This window comes from Palaemon carinicauda, chromosome 36, assembly GCF_036898095.1.
Source record: "Palaemon carinicauda isolate YSFRI2023 chromosome 36, ASM3689809v2, whole genome shotgun sequence".
Taxonomy (NCBI): domain Eukaryota; kingdom Metazoa; phylum Arthropoda; class Malacostraca; order Decapoda; family Palaemonidae; genus Palaemon; species Palaemon carinicauda.
In genome coordinates, this window is record NC_090760.1 from 39,852,784 (window position 1) to 39,859,652 (window position 6,869).

The 6,869-nt window shown below is 35.0% G+C and overlaps 1 long non-coding RNA gene across 1 annotated transcript; it reads left to right on the forward strand.

Moving 5' to 3' along the window:
- Positions 1–387: 387 nt before the first annotated feature.
- On the forward strand, positions 388–6,137 carry LOC137628412 (uncharacterized). Its single transcript, XR_011041359.1, has 3 exons — positions 388–444; positions 4,277–4,396; positions 5,957–6,137. It is a non-coding gene; the product is annotated as an uncharacterized lncRNA (long non-coding RNA).
- The last annotated feature ends 732 nt before the right edge of the window (positions 6,138–6,869 follow it).

Below are 6,869 nucleotides of genomic sequence, written 5' to 3' on the forward strand. Positions count from 1 at the left end.
ATTATTGTTCCTTTGGATATCTTTGTCATCATTATGGAAACAGACAATCTTGATTGTTCCAAATCAAGTCTGTTGTAAGTAAACCTTTACTAAGGTTGACATAAATCTAATTAAGTTTCTAGATAAAACTGGAGGCTATAAGCAAAAAAAAAAAAAAAAGAATAAAAGATTTGTAAGCGAATTTTGATATTATTATTGTTATTATGATCATCTTTACTATCATTATGGGGACAAACAATATACATTGTTCTAGTCGAGTATGGAAACTAAAGCAGAAAAGATTAACTTGTAGATGGCGCCACGTTTGACTTCACTTTCTCGAGTCCTTGAATTTTTCTGAGCTTCCATCGGGAAAAAATCCGGGAAGCAGAACAGTTCTGCACCTGGGTGGTTTCAGGGCCTTCAAATCAGCTTCCGTGAATCACTGAAAACCTTATCAAAATGGTAAGCTTTTTTTAATGTTTGTTGTTGATGTTTGGTTTAAGCAACTTCAAATTCTTCGTCATTTTGGTAATTGGTTTCAAATGTCAGGCGTTTTTGTTCTAGTCTCTGGTGGAAGTATTTACACATATTACTAAGGTTACATTGCGTAGAAAAGATCTGTAACACATATCAGCGAGTTCGTTATACAGGATTTTGGAATTATGGCTACCAGTGTCTTCATCTTAACCAGAGATTTAAGCTAAAACTGTAATGTTCAGTACAGAGAATTTGCAAAGTGACTTAATAAGCTCTGAAGGCAGACATTAGAAAACGTCCCGTGCTCAAATCTTTAAATCTACAAAATGGTTAGTTGAATGTTTTTAATTTTTTTATTGATTCAATTGTAAGTTAATGGTTGATTTGCACATGGTTTACCAGAGGGAATTCAGCAACCAAGTTAAGTAAAATGGTTTTCTGTACAAGGATTTAGGTGTAGGCTTACTTCAGTAAATTTGCCATAAATTTTTAATGCGAACTGTTAGGTTTAAAATTTAGATGTCTTAAGATTTAAATTGTTGCTAGGTTTTACAAAGTTTAGTCTCTACTATTTTAAACTATTTTAATTTCATTTATAACATGTGCCAATTTTTTTCCTAATTTTGTTAGATAAGATTTTCTTTGTGTTAACTTACTAGTCCGATGTGTAAAGTTTTTAAGTTTTTTTTTTCTATAGAAAAGAAATTTTTAGAAATAAACTTTGGCCGTTATTTAAAGGATTGGGGTCTAGGTTTTAATAGTCATAAGTGTTATACGTTTGGGGTCTGATTATCTAGGCACTTATATACTCAGCCTATATCCATAAATGACGCCCACAGAACAACTCTTATTAGTTTTATGTAAAAAGATAGTTTTTCCTGATAGTCCTTGTAGCCAGAAAACTATATCCTTTTTTTGTGAGTCGCATTTGCATAACTCTCAGGGTGTCCTTTTAGCAGGGTAATGTTTGCTACTAGCTAGTTTGTTAGAATTTTGTCTAGCCAATCGACTAGTAAGAAAAAATTTTCAGAGCTAAGAGGACACCCATAGGAGTTGTGCAATTGAGCCTCATTAAAATGAATGCTAGTGAGGACATGGGATGAAAAATAGTTCGGGATTATTTTGAATCTATTTCTACTTTACAATAGATGTTCTTTCCCCTAAAATTGAAAAGTTAGTCAAGAATATTTCCTGTAAACCCAGAAAAAGTCAAAAGCCGTTTTTCAGCACGATGCAAATGTCTCCAGGTTTACAAATAGGAAGTTTTGTAAGATTTAGTGATGTGACTTGAACTTTTTGTAGTGTTATGTAATGTTGATTTACTGGTAGGTTCGTAAAATTATCTTCTCCAAATCAAGAACACGCAATTTAAACTAAAATGACTCGCTGTTATGGTTATTATGGTGTAAAGGACAACGGAAACAGTTCATATAGCCATAGGGGAAAAGGTAAATGTGTAGGAGAGCTCCGCGGAAGATCTTGAAGAATTTAAACACCTACAATTCACTATTATATCATATAGAACGCTTATATAATAGTCAATATATGAGCAGCTTCTATTTAACGAAGATATTCGTGTGTATAGTTATGTTTCACCTGGATTTTTTCTAAGTGTTTGTTTTTGTTTACTGTGTGATGTCTTGGCTAAAATGAGCTGTTTCACCGCCTTACTGCGTATGGCAAACTAGTTCTCAATGCTATTCTAACCAATAACAGGTGTTTTCTTGACGTCACACTGTTTGAAAACCAATCATGGCGGTTTTTACAAATCTAGCCAATGCTGACACTTATTACTTCACTTATCCCTGCTATTTTTCCACCAGTTACCACAGTTTACGTGAAGTTCCGCGGAGGAATATTTTTGCACGTCTCGGATCTCCCTTCAAACTGAAAAGCTCATTTTGCCGTGAAGTATGGAGCAATTAGCAGGACCTTCATCCCGTTCCGACTGTGTCACTTGTGACAATTGCTTTATTTCTTATGGGGATTTTTGTGTACATTATTCAGGGAAAGTTGATTTGCTAATTGCATTTGCTCAACGTCATGGTTTGATTTTGGCAGAGAAAAAGTGCCCTAATTGTGAAAATGTGTGCCGTATAGATTACAACAAATTAGCATTCCGGTGTGATCGTAGTGTGGTTACTCGTGGGAAAAGGAAGAGGAGGTGCAACTTTTTCGTGTCTTGTTTCAAAGGTAAGTTAGATATTGAGACTAATTTGAAGTTTGTGTTTCTTTTTTTGCAAAAGGCGTTTTCATTTGAATTTGTTTCGTTTGAACTGAAACTCAATGTGGCCTTAAGGGGGGGCGGAGCCCCCCCCCCCCCCCCCCCCCCCCCCCCCCGGTAGGCCTAGGTAGGGGTACAGGGCCCCATAGGCTAGGTTCGGTGGTGCCCTGAAAATTACTGTGGCCTTAAGGGGGGGTCGCAGGGGGGGGGGGCGGAGCCCCCCCCCCGGTAGGCCTAGGTAGGGGTACATGGCCCCCAGGGTAGGGTAGGTAGTTGTATTAGGTTCGGTAGTGCCCCGAAAAATCACTTTTCTCCTCCTCCCCCCACCCAAAAACCCCGCTTCCCACTGGGGTCCCCCATAATTGTAGTAGTAGGTTTATGCTTACATTTTCTGTGTAAGAGTTAGGTGGTTGTAGGAGGATTATCTCACAGTTTCAAGGTAACTGTAGCTCTAATTTACTGTTTTCTTTCGTTTTCTACTTTTAGAAACTTTTAAATCGAGTGCGGAGCTCTCCTACACATTTACCGGGGAAAATTTTAATGGCGATCATTCTTATGAAGCTTGAAAATTTGCCGCTCGAAAATTTGCCTCTTGATTGGGGTACAATCTTGTACAATTCCCGCTGGAAATGACGTCACGGTTTGACAAACTACATATGATATTGTAGACAAAAAAAAATCTTGCCTTGTAATGCTTTCATTCACTGTTTATCAGGTGGTTTTAGTACAAAATGAATAGTTTCTCGGTATTGATAAATGCGCTAAGTTGCAATTGTGTTTATTTAAATGCTCTTTCTTGAAAGTCTTAATTGGCTCCAGGCTCGTTAGTACAGTAGAAATATAAGTATAGAGAATACTAAATATCTTTTAAACGTTCTTTTCTTAATCATTTGTTACTTAAAAGGGATCTAGGTATAGAAAATGGGGTGTATTAAATTTAGTAAATTAATCAGCCATTTACTGTACTTAAAATGGATCTAGGTATAAAAAATAAGATTTATTAAAATTAGTAAATTTCTTAGCAATTTGTTACTTAAAATGCATCTAGGTATTGAAAATAAGATGTTAAATTTAGCAAATTTCTTAGCCATTTGTTACTTTAAAAGGAATTGGGTATTAAAAATGTATAAAATTGGTCTAAGTATACAAAATGGTGTATTAAATTTAGTAAATTTCTTAGCCACATATTGCTAAAAGGGCTCTAGGTATAGAAGATTTATTAAATCTAGTAAATTTCTTAGCAATTTGTTTCTTTAAAAGGAATTGGGTAATAAAAATGTATAAAATTGATCTAGGTATAGAAAATGAGTGTTAAAATTAGTAAAGTTCTTACAAATTTGTTACTTAAAAGGGATCTAGGTATAGAAAACTGGTTTTATGAAATGTAGTAAATTTCTTAGCAATTTACTTAAAACATATCTAGGTATAGAAAGTGATATTTATTAAATTTATTAAATTTCTTAGCAATTTGTTAATTCTAAAAGGATCTAGGTATTAAAAAAGTATAAAATGACTAAATTTAAATAAATTCATGCGTAATGCAAGTACTGTATTATCAGATGTTCAGGAAATTAAAAATGCATTTTCTTCCAGGTCATGGGGAGTTTTCCATTCCTGGAGCAGCCATGAAATTTGTCTGATCACTGGAAAGTTACTCTTCAAACCTCAGTCTCATTAACTTCGTGGATTACTGATCTTTCAGACATTTAACTAGTAAGTCCTTAATTCCTTTCTTAATGTATCTTAACATTGTATTTAATGTAAGCAGACTTTGTTAGGTAACTCTGGGTAGGGAAACTTCGATAAGTTGAAAGTAACGGGTGAGCTACAGAACTTAAGCTTGAGTTTTAGTCAGGTTTTAAGTAGCGCTTAATTATAAGTAGCGCTTAATTATAAGTAGCACTTAATTATAAGTAGCGCGTTAAAAGTAGGATCGAAATTTTGTGTATCAAAAGTAGGCGATGTTGGAGTGCAAATAGTAATTAGGTATAGATGATTTTGAAGTCTTTGAAAAATATGAATATTAAGTTTATGAATGGACACTTGGAATACCTTAGTAAATGGAACTCGAGGCGCTAGGGGCGATACCTTATGATTCAAGACTTTTAAATATTAAAAAAGCCTCTGATAAGATTTGAACATACCTTGCAATTAAATCTGATAACTATTACCTCGTTGAATTTGGAGCTAATTCTAGAACATTCAAATTTTGTCTTGAATTCTAGAAAAAGAAATGAAATGTGGTCTTCCACTGGACAACTATATTGAAGTTTTAAGATTGGTCTAACATGCGGGTGCTGATTTTTAATAAAAGTTTGATTTTGCTGTTCAATGGTTATGACTTAAGATCGTATTGGCAACAGCTGATATGATTTTAGTGGGATCTGCTTATCTGGTTCCACTGCACATGAAACATTTTCTCTCAATTTTTTATATTAACAAACGTTCTCTAGAAAATTTTCAATAGATAGATTTTTCAGTTATAAAAAAATACATTACGACGAATATGTTAATGTAAATGTTCATAAAATTTTAGTTTCTCACCCGGGCTGATAAAATATATTTTATAGGAATGTATTTTTCCAAATCGTATGGAAAGAGATACTTTACATTAAAGACTACTGTAAAATAGTTTAGTTATAAAGAAACTTGTGGTGGTTTCCAAATTTTTGGTAAGGTTAAAACTGTAAATTTTAAGTAATGTTTTTTAACTTTCAAAACGTATTAAGGAATTAGGTAAGATTTATCCATTAATTCTCGTGTACAAACAGTTTATACTTAAGACACAATGATTCTAATAGTTATAGGGTGAATCGGTGTCTATACAAAGCTAGAAATTAATTCCTGTGAACTGTCTGCGCTGTTGGACATTTCACGAAACGGTCCTAGTAGAACAGGGTTTTAAAGCAACTTTTTATTTTTGACATGTAATGTACTAATTTAGGTAGATAAAATTACCATGTAGTTTCTTAAAGATTTACCACCTGTCTCTTGAGGATAAAGGAATTAAACTGATATGAATAGTTTACAAGATGTACTAGGTACTAGCAAGTGTTGACAGGTGTTTGATCCCAAAATAGTTTTGTTTTGGGAAGGTCATGATGCCTAAGTAACCCCATAAATTAGTCTGCTTAGCAAGGAGTTCATAAATTAGTTTATCACCAATTTGGCTTAGTCTGTTTTTAGACTCTACAAATCGAGGATCTCTTAATAGCCGAGAAAGAAAACAAATTATTTAATTTATTCACACAAGATTTACAATCTTTTTTCCAGATTACATCAAACAAGTACTACACAGTAGAGGATAGTTTCTTTATTGCACCAGGATTAAGACTACTAAAATACAGCAGGGGCCGCAACTTTTTAATAGAGCAGTAGCAAGAGTACGTCTTCATACAGCCGCGGCAAAATACAGCAGCAGTAACACTTCTGCAATACAGCTGCAGTAGCCAATGTACTAAATTCAACACAGCATCAGCAAGATTACTACTTCTTCAATACAGCAGCAGCCCTACAATACAGCAGAAGCAAGAGTAGTACATCTTCAATACAGCAGCAATAGTAGTACTAAAATATAGCAGCAGCAAGGTTTCTACTTCTTCAATACAGCAGCAGCAAGATTACTAGTAACTTCTTCTATACAGCAGCAGCAATAGTAGTACTAAAATATAGCAGCAGCAAGAGTAGTACTTCTTCAATACAGCAGCAGCAGCAAGGTTTCTACTTCTTCAATACAACAGCAGCAAGAATAGTAGTACTTCTTCAATACAACAGCAGCAAGAGTACTACTTTTACAGCAGCAAGAGTACTACTTCTACAACACAGCACCAGCAAGAGTAGTACTTCTGCAACACAGCACCAGCAAGAGTAGTACTTCTGCAACACAGCACCAGCAAGAGTAGTACTTCTGCAACACAGCACCAGCAAGAGTAGTACTTCTCCAATACAGCAGCAGCAAGAGTAGTACTTCTCCAATACAGCAGCAGCAAGAGTAGTACTTCTCCAATACAGCAGCAGCAAGAGTAGTACTTCTCCAATACAGCAGCAGCAAGAGTAGTACTTCTCCAATACAGCAGCAGCAAGAGTAGTACTTCTCCAATACAGCAGCAGCAAGAGTAGTACTTCTCCAATACAGCAGCAGCAAGAGTAGTACTTCTCCAATACAGCAGCAGCAAGAGTAGTACTT